This window comes from Lygodium microphyllum, chromosome 7 (genome assembly GCF_053477565.2).
Source record: "Lygodium microphyllum isolate KBCC chromosome 7, Lygodium_microphyllum_v1.1.10, whole genome shotgun sequence".
NCBI classification, from domain to species: Eukaryota; Viridiplantae; Streptophyta; class Polypodiopsida; order Schizaeales; family Lygodiaceae; genus Lygodium; species Lygodium microphyllum.
This window is the reverse complement of record NC_141141.1, coordinates 141,428,523-141,447,334: the sequence shown is the minus strand read 5'-3', so window position 1 is coordinate 141,447,334 and position 18,812 is coordinate 141,428,523.

Below are 18,812 nucleotides of genomic sequence, written 5' to 3'. Positions count from 1 at the left end.
TACTTGGGGTCCCTTTAAGGTGGCAACCAAGATGGAAATATTGATGTATATGCAAAGAGTGCTTCCATTCTCATTTGGTAGTCTAGTTTAGCATTCTTTTTTTTGTTTCCCAAAAAAGAAAGCATTATCCAATTAACACCTTAGGATAGTTAATACAATAGTCATTTGCCATTAGAAGTGTGAGCTATACTAAAGTTTTATCAGAGTCTTAGATGTTTTCTCTTTGTTGTAAACTCCCAAGTGATGTGCAGGCAGCTATACTTACACTACATGATCTATAAAAGAAGAAAAAACAATAAAATGACTAAATGAAATAGTTAATTCTATTGTATAATCAATAAATTTTCCATAGATAATGATATCTAATAAAAAATAATTTTTAAAATATTAATATCGTTGTAAGAGAAAAGCTGAATGTTGCGAGATGAATATAGAACAAAATAATTTTTAACTAAATCCTTTTAAATATTTTTCCAAAGTAAGACTTGCAAGCAGTACAACATATTGATTCATCTTCATCAATATTCTTCTTAAGAGTTGCAAGCTGGGTTTTTAGGCTATTGAGCTTGTTAATGTGTGTGGTCATGGAAGCACTATCTTTGATATCTAGTTTATAAAATTGCATGAGTAATTTTACCTTTGAATTCTTTGCTTGGGTACTAAACATCCTCTCAAGTTCCTCCCAAGTAGTTCTAGCATCTCTAATGCTAGAGATATGATGTAGCACATCATCACTTAGTCCCCAGGCAATGATGCCTAGTGCCTTGTTATTTATCTTCTTCCATTCTTTGGTTTTGAGCTGGTCTTCTTCAATGAACCCATCTTCATCATCTTCCTTCTTGCTATCTGCATCATCTTCAAACAGGTCCCACAAGTCCTTTCGCATATGGAGATACATGGTCTTCTCCTTCCAAGCATGAAACCCTTCACCATTGAATTTAGCTACTTGCTCAAGCTTTGCCATGTTGATAAGATTCAATTAATTGGAAAAAAGGTTGTATTCTAATGTGTCAAGAGACACAAGAAGATCAATGTCAAATTGACACTAGTTGAGTATTAATCAATACTAGTCGGTACTTGATCTGCTTTCTCTCACAAACTTTGTAGATTACTTTTGAGCTTCCTCAGGCACTCATGGATCTCCAATAGAATTCAAAGATAATGTTAGAGTGATAAAAATCACTATTGATGATGGTAGTAAGAAAAAGAACAAGGATGCCAAGATTTTAAGTTTTTGGCTATGGCTTCCAGCACAGTACACAATTAGGGTTTGTGTAACATCTCTTTGTAGAGACAAAATTTTGTCAAGCTACATTAGTTGGAGATAGCTCATACGTAGAGCTATGAAATCCCTATGGAGGTTGTGGAGATTGCGTTGTGTATGCAACAATGTATGAACTACTGCAAGTGAAATCTGCACCAGATTTGGTATTTTTGCAATGTCAAGTCCTATAGGGCGCAATGTCAACTTCTAATGCTATGGGGAGAAGCACCTCAACCTAAAGAACAATGCTCTTGAAGGAAATGAGAGGTAAGATGGTTTATTTTGTTCACATTGACTCCTCCAAGGTCAGCAGGTATGGCAAATAGCCATGGCAGTTCAAGGTAGAGTGTGGATTGAGTAAAGTGGAGTTAAAGATTGAAGACTTTTGGTGGCTATGAACTGAGTGGAGATTAAAGAGAGTTGAAGGAGCAGGGAGAAGAGCTAAACTGAGCTCACCATAGCTCTCATACCATGTTGATAAACATGGATCTTGAACATAGTTTAGCTATGAAGGCTTGAACTTTTAAGCAAGAGACATGAAGATTGATGACTAGACATAGACTTTCACTCAAGTGAATTAGGTTCCAAGAAAGATTAGCTTGGACTCATAAACACAATCTTGAGTGGATAAAGTTACAAACTCTAAGTACAAATTACAATAGCATTACATTAAAAAAGTGAACCAAGTACATGCTTTTATAGCTTTCCAGTTTCTCCACTATCCTCACAGTGCATATGGGATTCAGGACATCTCTTCATGGAGCATACATCATTTTTTATTTCTCAACGAGAGAGAGAGAGAGAGAGAGAGAGAGAGAGAGAGAGAGAGAGAGAGAGAAGGTATCTTTAAATATGTATGTCACATGAAAACCCAAGAATAGTATAGATATACACAAAGATAAGATTCTCTTATCCAAGAAGATAACTTGTGATACCAAGTGCCAACACTATCTTGATATCTCAACCGTAAGCTTGATATAGTGAAGACTATTTGAAGGTAATGTGACACAACAAGCGGAGATTCTCTTATGCACCTTAAGACTATCAAGGCATGGTTGATGTTGAATTTCATAGGTATCTTCTCTTGCAAGAGTATTATCTCATATTGAGATACAGTTAATACAGAGCTTAAGAAATCCCTAAGAAAGAGAGGGAGAGATAGAAGTAAAGAGATCAAGAAGTAGAAAGGAAGTGTATGGAGTATATTTATGCATTTGTTATTATATCTTGAGAGTAGAGTTGATATTTTGAGACCAAGGTCACTAGATGTGAGATGATTAGATATGCTCATTCTTAGAGTGCCTTGACCTTGATAGTAGTAGAGAGTAGGTCCTTCTAGCCACACAATAATAATTGTGCTCAACATCATGAGCAAACTTGAAGCATTTGATTCATACTACTGAGTCAAGCTCCTTAGGCTATGGCCCCACTTGTGATTCAAACCCTTACAACAATGATGATGCTCTATTGTGAGAGAAGTGTTATCAAAATAAATAGAATAATTATGAGAAAATAAGTTGATGATTAAACTTATTTTTGTGGATTTTCAATACTATTTAGTTGTTGCATGATCAATTGAAGCTCTTGGAACAATGACGATAATATATTGCAAGAGAGGTGTTCTCAAAATTACATGAATAATTACGGAAAAATAATATGACAATCAAATTTACTTTTGTGGATTTTCAATATTGTTTAGTTGTTGCATAATCATATCTTGTTGTGTGTAGGCTTGTGTATGATACTGATTACTCATGCTTGGTATTTAAATGGCATGGGCTAATGTTTATGCATCACACTATTAAAATAAGATATTATTTTATAAAAAATTACTTACAATACACAAATAATATTTTTTAAAAGCTTGAGTAGAATAATTTTTTTAAATTCTAGATACACTCTCCTTAATGCGGTAGGGGTACTTACCAAAGTTGCCATAAAAATTTGAGTATCACATACTTCCTATTGATGATTTGCTAGAAAAACTAAAGGAAGCTTCAATATTAGGAAATTTGATTTAAGATTTTGATACCATCAAATTAGAATGGATACTCTAGATATTGTTGAAATTGCTTTCCATACACTATTTGGACACTGAATTGTGGTTATGCCTTTTGGTTTGAGGAATGCATTTACAACTTTTTCTAGACTTATTTAAAAACTTTTTGTATCAACATTTTATTATTGTGTTTTTTAATGATATTTTTGTCTTTTGTAAATCAAAAAGTGAATATATAGAATATTTAGAAAATATTTTTCAATTTACTAAGAGCTAATAACTTGTATACTAGCCTTGCAAAAAGTGCGACAACCACTAAAAATCAGGCAAAATTTGTAAAAAATTCAAACAATTTGTATCTAGTTAACATATTTTTATTATATTTTTGAATTAATTCAATACACATGGGTCTTAGTTGATGTCTTGAAAGTCTTCATCTTTGCCATCCACAAAGAGGAAAAAAAGAAGGATGTTACAATGAGCATGGTGTTATAAGATTTGCATCAGGGAAAAAGGGGATAGTGTAAAGATCTTAAGAGGTTAGTGTAGAGATCCTAGAGGGTAGAAAACATCTAGGGTTTCTTTTAAAAGACAACCTAAAACTACCCTTGCTTGTTGCTAATTACTTCATCCCATAATAATAGGAACAGTAATATTTTTAATATATTTAACAAAAAATCCTATTTTATTCCATGTAAGAAGACTTTAACTACCACTATAATCACCAAGATTTTTATTAGCATTATGTTTTTACACCATGGTTTTTCCAATTTTCTTCTATCTATATGTGATCGTTGCTCCTATAATCAGTTTTGGGTTTGTTTACTCAAGAATTGAGGTTCTAAAATGGACTTCACTTCTGCTTTACATCATGAAAGTAATAATAGCTCTATCCTAGATCTACTTTGATCTTACAGGATCAATCAACCCAATAGTTGGAAGCAACATTTTCCTACTATCTTACAATTTGCTTATAATAATGCACCTCACTATACTACTAGCTAGGTATCTTTTTAGATAGTATGCAACAAGAAATTGTCCATTCGTGTGACCACTATCGTTTTTTATATTCTTTCAGTCAATGCTTTATCTTCTAACCATAACAATCTCAATTGTGCTATACTATTCAAGCTAATAAGAAATGTCAAGATATTAAATTTAATGAAAATGATTTAGTATGGTTATGAATAGAAAAGCACCATCTAAAATCTATTGATAGATATCCAAAAATCAAATTGGTTCCTTCTTACTCTATTCCATTTCACATTCTATACAACATTAATGATAATGCTTTCTGACTACGTATATCTCTATATCAACAAATTCATAATTTCTTTGATATCATTTTATTGAAATCATTTTGTGGTATACCTATTGTTACTCCTATAGTTGAGGATCCACCTTTGTTATATGAGGATATCAAGATTTTAGTTCCTAAAAAGATAACATACTATGACTTAACCACTATAAGAATTAGTAATCGGTATCATCGATATTTAGTTAAATGAGGATATCAACATTTTAGTTCCTAAAAAGATAACATACTATGACTTAACCACTATAAGAACTAGTAATCAGTATCATCAATATTTAGTTAAATATAAAAACCATTCTTTTGAGAAATACTAATGGATTCAAAAATTAATTTTATCTCTACTTATGATTCTTTAATTGCTTCTTATAATTTGTAATCACATTAATAGTCCGCAAGTCACAAATTTGTTGCAATGAGACAAGGACCGATGAAAATTAACATTAACATTAATAGTCTGCAAGTCACAGATTTGCTTCTTATAATTTGTAATCACATTAACATTCCAGTACTTCTTATGATTTTAGCATAGAGTCACCACATTGAGGTAGCATTGGCATGTAGTTGGCCACTTGTGCAGTTATTTGCGGATTATTTTATTCAACTAAGGATAGTTTCTTCTTAACCACCTAGCATGTTATCAAGTTTATAGAAATAATTATGGAAAAATAAGGTGATAATTAAATATAATTTTGTGATTTTTAAATATTCTTTAAATACCACTTGATCATAGCCTGCCATACAAAGGCATGCATATGACATTAATTACTCATGCTTGCTAATTAAATTATAAGGGACTAATGTGATTTGTATTTGGTGTAGTAGATAATTAAAATAAGATATTATTGTATTAAAGAGTGCTTCTTGGTAATGCGTAGGTATGCACGTGACATTAAATGCTCATGCTTGATAATTAAATTGCAAAGACTAATTTGATTTATATTTGGTACATTACAATATTAAAAGAAGATATTATTACAATATTACAAAGAAGATATTATTTGCTCAAGTAGCAGAGAATTATCTTACTCTAGATGCACTCTCCTCAATATGAGAGTTATATGTGCACTAGCCTAGTGATTATTGGAGGGTTAATTTCTAAAATTTTAGAAATATTATCTTATTGATGTATATGTTAGTTAAATTAGAATTTATATTTTAGGTCTTACCTTCAAAAAAGAAAATCCACTTTATAGAAAAGAATTGGAAAAGCTCAACACAAGAAAGAGAAATATGTGGCCTATTTTCAGGATGTCTTTTGTATTTTAAGTGTTAAGAGAATAAAATAAAATAAATACATGCATGGGGAATGTGCTCACCTTTGCATGGAGGATGATTGTATCCACTTGGTCTCTCATGCATTATTACATTTCTATTATACTCTTTGGTAATGAGTTATTCATTGATTTTCTTCAATATTTGGCAAAAGCTATGGTGATTTCTTTTAACGAGAGGCAACAACCCTTACCTTAGTGGAGTTGTGTTTCTAATCATGACAAGCAGGACAATTAGGCCCTTCTGTATCACATAGTCTATTGTGTCATTAGAGGCCCATTTATCACATTCACTAGGAGAGTAGATACTTGACTCATTTGACTATGGCTTTGTGAGATTTGGTAGTTTCACTTAGCAGTCTCTAAAACCTGGGCCCTACCACCTTGGATCCACCTTTAATCTCCTCTCCCTAACCACATCCTCACTCCCCCAACCATTGAAATCAACATTGTGGCTTATGAGGTATTTATCTATAGCAAAGAGAAGAGCCCATCCCATAGTGATTGGGCATTCGACAGTGATTGTCCATCCTAGTTCAATGTATCAACACCATCTAGGCTTAGGATATGTGTAACTCCTCCCAGCTTCATGTATATGAACAATAACAAGACATGATAGCTCATCATCAACAAGGCGGGAAAGAGAGTTGTTAATTAAATGCACGCGCTTCTTATGTTGAGCCTCGATATGTAAGCATAGCATCACAAGAGGATAGCAAGACAATGACTCCTAAATAAGAAATCAAGTCATAAGGACTCTCTAGGTTGAGTTTCCATAGCCATATGTAGCATATGGTTTTTTAGATGATTATATGGAGATACCCATCATAAAGTACCCCTCCTAGCTTTGCTTAGAGGCATGAGATGCATACAAGAATGGCCTATCTTATCTTAGTTGGCTTGAGAAACATAAATATAAAAAAGTCTAAAATATATGAAAAAAAAATTGATAAGTGGAAGTAATAAGAGGTAGCATACATGCCACTTAAATCTGATTGGATATCACACCTTGAGAGTAGTGATTACATGAGATTGAATACAAAATTTATAAATATATCATTATTTGATTTATTTATTTATTTTGTTAAAGAAATTTTTATTGTGTTATTTTTAAAAGTTTTCATTTTTAGGTTGCCCGTCAATGACGATGGAGAGGGAATATGGATGGCATCATAGCATATATCATCTTGTGAGTGAGCTAATCTAAGGTGAAGGAGGAGTAATGTTTAATCCAATCAACCTAAATTGTACATGTATTAACACTTTTTATCTAAATGACCTTAATTATATGGCTCTTTCTTGTTGAAAGATTGCTAAAAGAAGCCATCAAAAGAGGATAAGATCTTTGATTAGAGATATCAAGATGTTTTACTCTATTTCCTTATATAGGTCTCTCTATCACAAGGAACTATTAATCATTCCCTAAATAGGAAAAAAAAGGAAATTCCCTATCAATTCCCTAGTTAAAAATACACATAAGTAGTGAAAGTAAATGATAGGGAAAATGAAACATTTCCTAGTTAGAGAAAATTCCTACATAGAGAATTTCATATGTAAGAAAATTCCTACATAGGGAAATTTCCCTAAGTAGGAAGCTTCCTATGTAATTCCCTAGAGAAATTCCTACATAGGAAAATTTCCCTATGTTATTCTCTAGTTTCTCTAACTAGGAAATGTTCCATTTTCCCTATCATTTACTTTCCCTACTTATGTGTATTCTTAACTAGGGAATTGATGGGGAATTTCCCTTTTTTTCCTATGTAGGGAAGGATTAAAATTTCATTCTTGTGTGTATAGAGAAATAAGAATGATATGAGCCCTTGGTCTTCTCATGTCAAGGATTGGGGGAATTGAGCTTTTGAAGCATCTTTTAGAATGTGTTGTACCCAAGACAGATCCTAAACACAACAAGAGTAGAGTCCATCTATGATTCAAGAATGATACCACCCAATTGTGTGGCTGTCTAGACAGAGAAAATACAGCTATGATGGTTGGTTGATAGCATGGCAGACTTTCAATTTGTTCAAACTTGTTTTTTTAATTGAAACTTTTAATTTTCCACTGGAATTATAGTGACAATTATACAATTACAGTGACAAGACAATCTAGAAGCAGTATATTCTAACAAAAGGCATTACCTGAATTGGAAATTCAAGTATGGGACTTGAAATTCCATCGGCAAATTTTGCTGTTGAAAAAAGGGACTCTTGCAATACACTGGCTTGCAATTGTGAAAAAAGAGGATAATCACATATACACACCACTACACCAAACAAAACATGTTTGATTATCACAGTGCTCTAGTCTCCCAGCTTAGAAAATACAAAATGTTCCTCTATTTTTTCTCTTAGATCAGAGTGCAAGACTATATAGCACTTGCCATTGTAAAACTTTCCATACTTGCTTGAAGATGTAGCCTCTTTTGAGTTTGACTTTATATGCCAAACTTGAGAAACACTCCATTAGTCTGATTGTTGATCCCTTATAGTCATGCCCTGCCATAAATAATATTAGCCATTGAAAAAAGTAGTCACTGATGCTACGACATATGGAAGAGCATATTACGACATTGGATGTCATGCCATGCATCCCATTCACACATTGACTTTATGCATACTCTCAAATAGAAAGCCAATCCACTACCTAAATACACATAACAAGTTGCCACATATACCAAAATGGATAATGCTCATTCATTTGGTCAACTAGATAACATAAAAAAGAAAATAGAACAAGGAAACATGTAATGCTAACTAAATCTAATAATGATTTTAAGGAAAGAAATAAGGCTAGTTATAGACTAAGATGCCAGACTATTATATGCAAATATTTATGTTACCAAAATGTATATACAAACCCTCTTCGTCAAGGTGTTGCAAGGTATAGACTATTACCTTTAGTCCTCCATGTAGCCCTCTTCTTGCTTCTAGTAGCTAAAATTACAAATCCTCAAAGTTTTGAGCTTCAATTCAAGTGGGCACTAGTCATATGCATTCAAATCTTCTAGCTAACAAACATAAGTGCTTGTCTTTAGTATGTATGGAGCATCAAGTGAGTTGGCATGTGCTTTTCAATAACAATTTCATTGTGAGAAAATCTTCAAAGGAAAGGTGAAAGTCTCACACTATGAGAAAATTGTTTTGGTTCCAAATCTTGAAGAAAGAATCATAAGCTTAACAATTTTACAACCACCACTAGACAATAATATTTGGAATCTCGTACAATTGACCACACCTTACCATGTCAGAACATTGATCCTTTAGATTTTAGGACTTGCTCATCCTCCATGCAGCCCTGTTATTGCTACCAGTAGCTAAAATTACAAAACCTCAAATTTTTGAGATTTAGTTCAAGCAAGCACTAGTCATATGCATTCAGATCAGGTCACTAAGAAACATGTGTGCCTATCTTTGATATGTCTTGATGCCTGACTGGAGCATCAAGTGAGTTGACACGTGCCTTTCAATAACAATTTCATTGTCAAAAACTCTTCAAAGGAAAGATGAAATTCTCACACTACGAGCAAAGTGTTTTGGTTCTGAATCTTGAAGGAAGAATCATAAGCTTAACAATTTTACAACCACCACTAGATAAGAATATTTGGAAGCCTGTACAATAGACCGCACCTTACCATGTCATACATTGATCCTTTAGACATAAGGAATTGCTCCTCCTCCATGTAGCCCTCTTCTTGCTTCTTGTACCTAAAATTACAAATCCTCAAAGTTTTTATCTTCAGTTCAAGTAGGCACTAGTCATATGCATTCAGATCACTAGTTGACTGCCCATCTTTGGTATGTCTTCATCCCTAAGTGGACAATTAGAAGGTTTTTATCAAGCTACTCTAAATAGAGTAGTTAATAAAGGGCATTAATAAAGGCGAGTTGTGTTATGACCTTTGCAATTTTATGCCCTTGTTTGTAGTTGCAATATTCCACAACCTTTCAAGGTACAAACAAGTTCCAGGGACAAACTGAGTAGCATGCAAGGCTCCAGCTGAAAACACAGCAAGAGTAGCATTTTGACTAGTTAATCTACAAAAGGCAAGATCAAGCAAGATTATTTCCAGGCACAAAATGCTTTTTAAGCACATATCTTTTACATTGATGGTGCAAAATTTTTGCATTCTTCTCCTTTTCTCCTGTCTTGAGAAAAGTTCATTCTAATTGTTGCAAGCAAGTAGAATATCTAAGAAGAAAAAATCTCAAACATGCATAAACCCTTCATATTTCTCATGAGAGTACCCAACTGCAACAACAAAAACCAATTCATATAGAGACCTGCAAATATCACTTGTTAATCTCACAACAACATAACAAGTCCATTCTAACTCTCATAAATGCTTTCTCACTCACTAGACTTGGTCTTCTTAAAACCTCTAGAGGAAAAAAATATCCATAATAATATTTATAATAGACAACCCAATGATGCTGCTTTCATGGCTGCAAGACAAGCACTCATACCTTCTACTTATAGTTTGTTGATGGCAAGTATAGCTAAGATGAGCTATCCTTCTTGCAACACAAAAGTTATTGGGTCTTCCTCACTTCTAGCCTCAAAGTCAAACTCACTACCAAGCCAATCTACTAACTACAAGGAGATAACATGGAAGATGCAGTGATATTCTACACTCTTATCAGCTCCAGATCTAATAGCATTTGGCCATGTCAAAAGCAATGGAGACTTTGTTCCAGCCATGGAACCACCAGTAGTAGCAACACAATGAAGGGTAGTACTTCCATATAATCTTGCATTGATACATCTACGAATCTAGTATGTATCAAATTTTCTCTATGGATTTAGATTGTTAAAAAAAACTTAAGAATGGACCTCTCCCTCATTTGATTACCAAAGAACACTCAAATTCAACTACTCCATGCTCACATGTAGCCCTGCTGCTATACCTACATTCTCAATTCTCCCAAAGCATGCTCTGTATGCAGTTACTTGAACAGAACTTAAAGCATCTGTTAGCAAATAAATAGAGCTACATTATTGGTAGATTATAGGCTTGATGCTATACCTGTATTTTCAGACCTTCCAATGTGCACTCTATAGGGCTGCTCCATGCTCAATTTAGAGCAACAAAAAACTCAAAAATAAATTTGATTCATGCTCGCATGTAGGCCTGATACAATACCTACATTCACTGTCCCTCCAATGCATGGTTCTATGAGCATCTAATGTTGTACCTGCTCCATGCTCACATGCAAGCCTAATGCTACACACAACATTAGATGGCACACCATGAAAGGACAATGAAAGCTCTAAGTTTTGTGATAGCAGGCATCTACCCTCTCTTAACTATGAAGAGCTCTTAAATCTTCCAACATAAACCACCTCATGTTTACTTTTGCAAGACATGAGAATCAAGTCCCATTTTATGCCACAAGACTTGCACCATACGAAAGGGTTACCGTAAGTCGATCACATCCTCTTCAAGCACATGATTCAATCTTTTTTGAGATGATTTAGCTCTATTGCACCACTTCTTGACACACTTGCATGTATCAATGCTTCTTCACCTTTAAAACATGGCCAAGTGTGTGCAAACTTCAAAACATTGCAAAAGATAATTTTCACATTTATGGTTCATACACACTAGAGTTTTAAGAAGGCATTTTGGATACTACTCAAGCCTCAAGGGTACATGTTTTTCAGCCTATGACATGGTGTAGTAATAATCTTAGGGATAAACTTTGCACCATGCACACTCCTTGCCCTTGATGACAACTATTATCCGTGGTTAAATGTAATGATGATGATGGCAATGCATTTTTTTAAAGTCAACTAACATACTTGTAATTTTTCATGAAGGGGAGACCCTCGGGTGGGTCACTCATTAATATATGTATATATAACGTGAGTTCAAAATAAGGGGTTCTTAAAACACAATTTTTATACATTTTTTACATACAGAAGGGTGTCATATAAAGGGGTTACTTACAGATTGAATAGAAAATAATTGTATTTTATTCAAGAAAAAATCACAGTTTAGGATATTTATAAATAGGCCATGAACGCACATTATATACAAAATATATATATGGTGAACCCCCCGAGGGGAGACCCTACTTTACTTTAGGAATATGCACATGTTGATATACTATCAAAATATGATAAAATAAAAATGCAAATGCCATAATATTTATTTTTTATGTCATCTCAATTGAAAAGTGCCACTGGATTTGATAAGCACATGCTAGTTTTTTCCAAGATTCGGTGCATAAAAATATTGGCAAAACCAAACTGTAATCTGGTACTTACATGCATATATGGGCCCAACAACTTGCAACTAGTCCATGCTCCTTCTCCTCCGTGCTCCATAATTCAACTTCTTAGCTTGATGTCGCAATTATGGAATAATAGCCATACGTAGCTACTTCACAACAACTAATGCAGCCATATGTAGTTGATACAAACATGGAAGCCTTTGGGGGAGATCACAACTTGCCCAACACTGTTGAACTTAATAACAGGGATAACATTAAGGCTCATGCCCTTGGATCCAATCACCCAGTACATGAGTCGGGTGTAGTGGCCATCTCCAAAGAACCCATACCTCTTATACCCACCAATAGTTATACAATAACATCTAAAGAGGTCAACGAGACCATTCTAGTGCAATATCTAAAGTGACAGAAGAAGAAAAAAAAGGTTCACAATTGGTCCTCATAGCCTCCCCCCTTGCCACTATTCACTAAGGGGATCCCTCTTCTTTCATACTGCCAAATTTCTAGATTAACACTAACATTGACCCTACAGATCGACAATCACGTACGCTAACACTAGCAAATCTTCCACATAATGATGCCTGCTTTCCTGGAACAAAACATGTTATTGAATATGCCTCTCTCATCCTTGCATCCTCCACTTTCAGGGACTAAGCAACAGATGTCATTGATGATGCTTCAGATTTCCTTCATGGGGGCCTTGATCCAGTGAAACAAGCACACGAAAAAGAATACTTAGATGGAGAAGCAATCACTGCCAGCTTGTCCTCAACCAATACTTGTAGTCTTTCTTCTAACCATTTCAAAATAAAAATATGCTTCTTTGTGTTTTTTTCTACTGTCCTTGCTAATTTCAGTAGTATGCTTCCACCAATGCATGATAAGCCACAAATTCTTCAAGCTGTGAATATGGACTGCAAGCCCTCTACAATACAAATTATTTTCCCTATCGTGTATTACGGAGATGTCATATGTGTTGGTCGAAATGATGATGACAAGGCTACTTACCTAAGTTCCAAATAATTGACTCTTGCAATAGAAGCCACAACATCTCAAGGAAGTGCAATTCTTTTATTAGTAGTGTCCAAACTAGTAATATAAGGCAGTCTATTTTGGTTCAAATTTTCTTTTCAAATCAAAAGTACCCTCAATCTAGGACTCCTCTTGAATAGAAATTTTCTCTTTTATGAATATCCATAGCTTGCAATGTGATTTTAGATGCATTGATATCAATCTTTTTGTCCTAGAACAAACCTCTTCTACTTGCAAATCGATCATTTAGACCACTCCTAGTTTCGATGGTTGCAAGTCTACTTGCTTTTTGCCTGAAATCACTAGCACAACACTTTATAAACTAAATGGAATCAATTTCTATCTCTAAACCTTATGGAGGTGGTTGTTGGGATCAATCATGATGGTGTAGGTTCAAGCTCCTCGATGAGTGAGTCTTTGCCTAGATGCCCTCTAGACCTCTATTATAGGGTTCTTACAAGGATTTGAGGTCCACCAAGTCAAGGAGGACTAATTAAAATCTTGAGGGACAAAAATAATGATATATTTTATCTTTCATGCGATGATTCATGAACTAGCATATTTGGTGAATATGATGCAAGTTCGAATCATGTCACATCTCACATCTAGAGAGCCATCAATTGAAGGGGAATTAGTATGATGAAATTAAAATCATACATGATATGAACATCCTATAAAGAGGTTTTTCTCTCCTATTGTTGTTTGTAAATTTTTGTTGGGATTGTTTTGCAACTTTCTCCAACATCTGACAAAACCTTACATCTTCCAATTGGCACACCACCACTCAAGTGTGAGTAATTGTTGGGAAATTTCTAAGGCAATAATATAGATTCCAATATAACTCAAGTGACTCCTCAACATTCAGATTCCATTTTCAATTGTCAAGCAATTTCTAAGGCAATAATCTTGATTATAATAACTTTAGCTATTAGGATATCCCAAGATGTTGGGCCTACCCACCACTAACCTCCTAAAGTATGGTAGGTTGCCACCCAATTCTTGATAATGATAGCCCATAGTTGTTGTGCATCCAACCTCTTAAGTAGTTGAAACACCAGGAAATATGTTCCCTCTTTTGGTTTCATTAATTCGAGTCCTTCTTTTGAACTCTCAGCTATTACAAACTCCCATGTTGCAACATGCCATCGATATTTGTTTCCTTCAAGTTTGAGTTAGTCTCCATTTTCAAAGCCATCCTAATAGACCTACATATTTGAACTTTAAGTTGTTCATACTTGCATGGTCCACCCCTCATGCCAACCTCAGGAGCTAAGTGCCTCATTTCTTGAAGAACTATTGAGAAGAAGTGTTGAACCTCCACATTATCTGCCTCAAAAGAGCATCCCTCTTCTTATATTCCCACATTATAAAACAACCACCATCATTTATAAAGTTTATAATGGAGAAGTAGACATCTTGGATATCCATAGTAGTAAAATTGTGGCTTGTGGACATGGACATATAATCAAGTCATCTGATTTCCATTATGATTATTTGATCATATGTATGTTTACACTGTGTTTTCTCTCTACTTGTGGATGATGGTTTGCAAGTATTTTTAAACAACCTCCCTTATGGTAGAAATAAATACCAGCATTGAGGTTATACAATGCATGAGAAGCCCAACTAGGTCTAGTCTACTAGAATACTATATTTGTCTTTCTTCCAAAGAAATTGTCCACCCTTTTGTTGATGATTCACTACAAGAATATGGAGATATAGTGACGGCGGTTTCCGACGCAAAATAGCGTCGTTGCTATTTGCATCTATTAGCGTCACAAATAGCGACGCTAATAGCGACAATGCCCAGACAAAAAAAATGCGGGCCAAAATCTGAGTGCATTTTTTTGCGCGTATACACGAAAGAGACAACAAAAGGGAGAGCAAACATCTTGCATTTGAGAGGGAGAGGGAGAGAAAGAGAGAAAGAGGGAGAAGGAAAGATTTTCACCGTTGCCGCCGTCGTTCACGAAGAAAAGGAGGAAGTGTATAGAGGGTGAAGAGAAGCCATTGAATCCATCTTCAAGCCTTTACGGTGAGTGCATTGTTCCTTCTTGCTTTGTTTTTGTGTTTTCTCTTTCTCTTTTACTTGTTTTTTGTTAAAATTCATGTGTATTAAGAGAGGGAGAGGAAATGAGAGAGAAAGAGAGGAAATGAGAGAGGGAGAGGAAGAGGGAGAGAGAGGAAAGAGAGGGAAACATTAAACAAAATAGGGAAAGAGAGAAAGAGAGAGAGAGGGAGAGGGAGGGAGAGGAAAGGAGAGAGGGGGAGAAAGAGAGAAAAGGAAAGAAGAAACGAGAGAGAGAAGGAAAAAACATTAAACCTAATAGGGAAAGGAAGAAAGAGAGGGAGAGGGAGAGGGAGAGGGAGGGAGAGGGAGAGGAAATGAGAGAGGGACAGGAAGAGAGAAAGGGAAAGAAGAAACGAGAGAGAGGGAAAAAACATTAAACATAGTAGGGAAAGAGAGAAAGAGAGGGAGAGGGAGAGGGAGGGAGAGGAAATGAGAGAGGGAGGGTAAGAGAGAAAAAAATATTAAGCATAATAGGGAAAGAGAGAAAGAGAGGGAGAGGAGAGGGTAAGGGAGGGAGAGAAAATGAGAGAGGGAGGGAGAGGAAAGAGAGGGAAACATTAAACATAATAGGGAAACAGAGAAAGAGAGGGAGAGGGTCAAGGTGAGGGAGAGAGAGGGAAAGAGAGGGAGAGGGAGAGGGAGAGGGAGAGAGAGAGAGGAGGGAGAGGTTGTTTTCTTGTTTGTTGTAGTAGTAGTAGTAGTTTTTTTTTTGCTTTTCTTGTTTATAATTGTTGTTTAGCTTTTTTTTTTCTTTTTTCTTTTTGTAGTAGTAGTAGTAGTTTTTTCTTCTTTTCTTGTTTATTGTTATTGTAGTAGTAGTAGTAGTTACTGTTGTTGTTTTTTCTTCTTTTCTTGTTTATTATAGTGGTAGTGGTAGTGGTAGTGGTAGTGGTAGTGGTAGTGGTAGTGGTAGTGGTAGTGGTAGTGGTAGTGGTAGTCATAGTCATAGTCGTGGTCGTGGTTGTAGTCATAGTCATAGTCGTGGTCGTAGTCGTAGTCGTCGTAGTCATGGTTGTAGTAGTAGTTGTTGTTTTCCTGTTTGTTGTTCTTGTTGTTGTTGTAGTAGTAGTAATAGTTTTATGCAATGCTACTTTTTCCCCACCAAGGCCCGAGAATAAGGACAGAACTGTTAAACCTTGCGGATATAATTCTTTCAGTGGTGAAATATGGTACGCAAGAGTATTGACCTGAAATGAGTTGCTCAATGCATCATACCAATCTGAAAGGGTAGAGTAGCCTCGAGTGTGGTCACGATCATATCCAAGCACCAGCTCAATCTCATGGGGTTCAAGTGGGGCAGCTTGGCCTGGCCTAACCCAGACTAAGTTCCATCTTTTCCATGCCAGGACAATCTCCTGTTGAAGATAACACAAATAAAATATCTTGCTTTCTTTGTGGGAAGAAAATATTTTTCTGATCAGTCCACATAGAATGCTAGGGGCACTCCTTGTGTTTATGCAATTCAAATTCTCTCTCGGATCCCATGGGGGCCAATACTTCTTTGTTTCCAAAAGTAACTCAAAGATTGTCATGGGAGCAAGGGGAAGTATCAACTTTCTTCCATCTACTAGAAGGTTATGAACATAACCACGAGGCCTTAAGCATATTAAAAAATATCTAGAGTCTGTGAACTATGGATTTATGCCATTAAAATGCCGTTTGATGGTCTCCCACTCTGAATTGGAAACGTTCTTAACATTTTCAAAATAGAAAAAGGGAGGGCCTTCCATCAAACTATTCAATGGTTTTGGCTTACCTTTAAAAAAGCTAGGAATTCCAAACCCCATGCCCTTTTTGAACTTGAAGGGTGGGATAGAAACTAGATGTGGACATGATGTTTTTCCATTCATAGATTGAGACTTGAGCCATAAAACACTCGAGTCTTCACTGGCACTCTCATCCAAGTCTAGAGTAGAAGCAATGCTCATCTTTGTTTTAAGACCCAAGTAACTGTACCATAGCTTAAGGGCTCTTTCATCTGCCCAGTATATTTTGCTACAGATACCTCATGAGGGTCCAGCATGTCTAGTTATTTGAACACTCTTGGATATTTTAAATGAGTGTTCAACTTCTCTTGCCATAGGTATCTTCTTGCCCTGCAATGAGGGAGAAATCAAGTGATTATGCCTCCCTCCCTCCCTCCCCTCACACTCTCGCTTTCTTTTGATAGGTGATGCTGTAGGCTTTGAATATTTGAAGAGCATTTTACAAAAACAATACTCCATTTTACATAACAAACCATGCCATTTCTTTCAAAGGTCCAAATATGCACAAAGTCATAGACAAAGGATTGAGAAAGAACCCCGTAAATACATAAGCTGGGAATCATGTTCGTTGCTCCCATACAAAAGAGAGGGCATGTCTTGAGCATGGTATATGAAAATTATTATCCTTTTTAGGCTATGAATTCTTCTCCCAATCTAATTGTCACCTTGGCCCCTCCAAGATTGCCACAACTTCCCTTGAGAATGCCCATTCCACTCACATACAAAGACCGAATACGTTTTCTGAGCACAGTGGTGGAATTCTTCTCCAACTCTAATAACACTTATGAGTTTCCCATCTAACCTCTAGCGCTAGCCAATCCATCAAGCTTACAATAAACACCTCCCTCCCTATTCTGTCTATTTTGTGTGTTTGTGAATAAGCACATTTTGATATTGGCAGGTGTTCCGGGGCAGACAAAAGGTTGCAATGTTTAAGAATGCAGTAGATTTTGGAAAACTGGCAATCAACTTGATAATTTTCCACAATTATATTACATTTTAGAGGGTTTACTATGACGTATTGTATCAAGGGATAAAAAATGATTAACTTTGCATTAGGAGTCAGGACACATGCACAATTCATGCTTACACAATGAATGTTGACCACTTTCAAAGAAAGCTAAACAAAAGTTGATGCCATCCAATTTTTTTCCCAAAGTATAGATAGGATACTTCATACTTGGAGCATCCACTTACTCAATTTGTTGACTAATCGCTTATAAGGGTACATAAGATATGCATTTTAAGTAAGATTATTTTTTAAAGATTTATATTACCATGCTTTATATGATTTAAATTGATTATACTAACATCATTTTTTGACTTTGCAGGTGACCTTTATGGATACTTAGATCATCATGATGAGTCAAGGGATGAGCGATGAGGAGTTGCAGCATATCTTCACGCACATGTCTCCAAATCAGATTGTGAGATTCAGAGACATGGCTGACTAGGAGTTGTCTCGGCCATCGTCAAGCTGCTCTATTAGATCTACTTCGGCGCGATTAGATGATTCAGTTTCGAGCAAACGAGGTCGATGCTCTAGACTTGGGCTAGGGTTAGGGGGATGCTGCAGAGATCCGGATGTAGTGAGCCCACGGTCGGCTCAAGGTACAAGTGCTACTCCTTGCTCTCGTGGCAGTTCCAAAGAGCGTGGCTTAGGTGGTTGCTGTGGAGGCACGGACGCGGTGTCTCCGTCTCATCTTTCTGTTGGAGTTGCGTCACCTCTGAGATTTGTCACACCTATGGGGACGTCTACTCCAGTTACTGCAGCTTTTGCTCAACCGTCTGTAGCTGGCACTCCTATGGGTGCTACTCTGATAGATACTACCCTGATCGATACACGAGATGTACAGGGGTC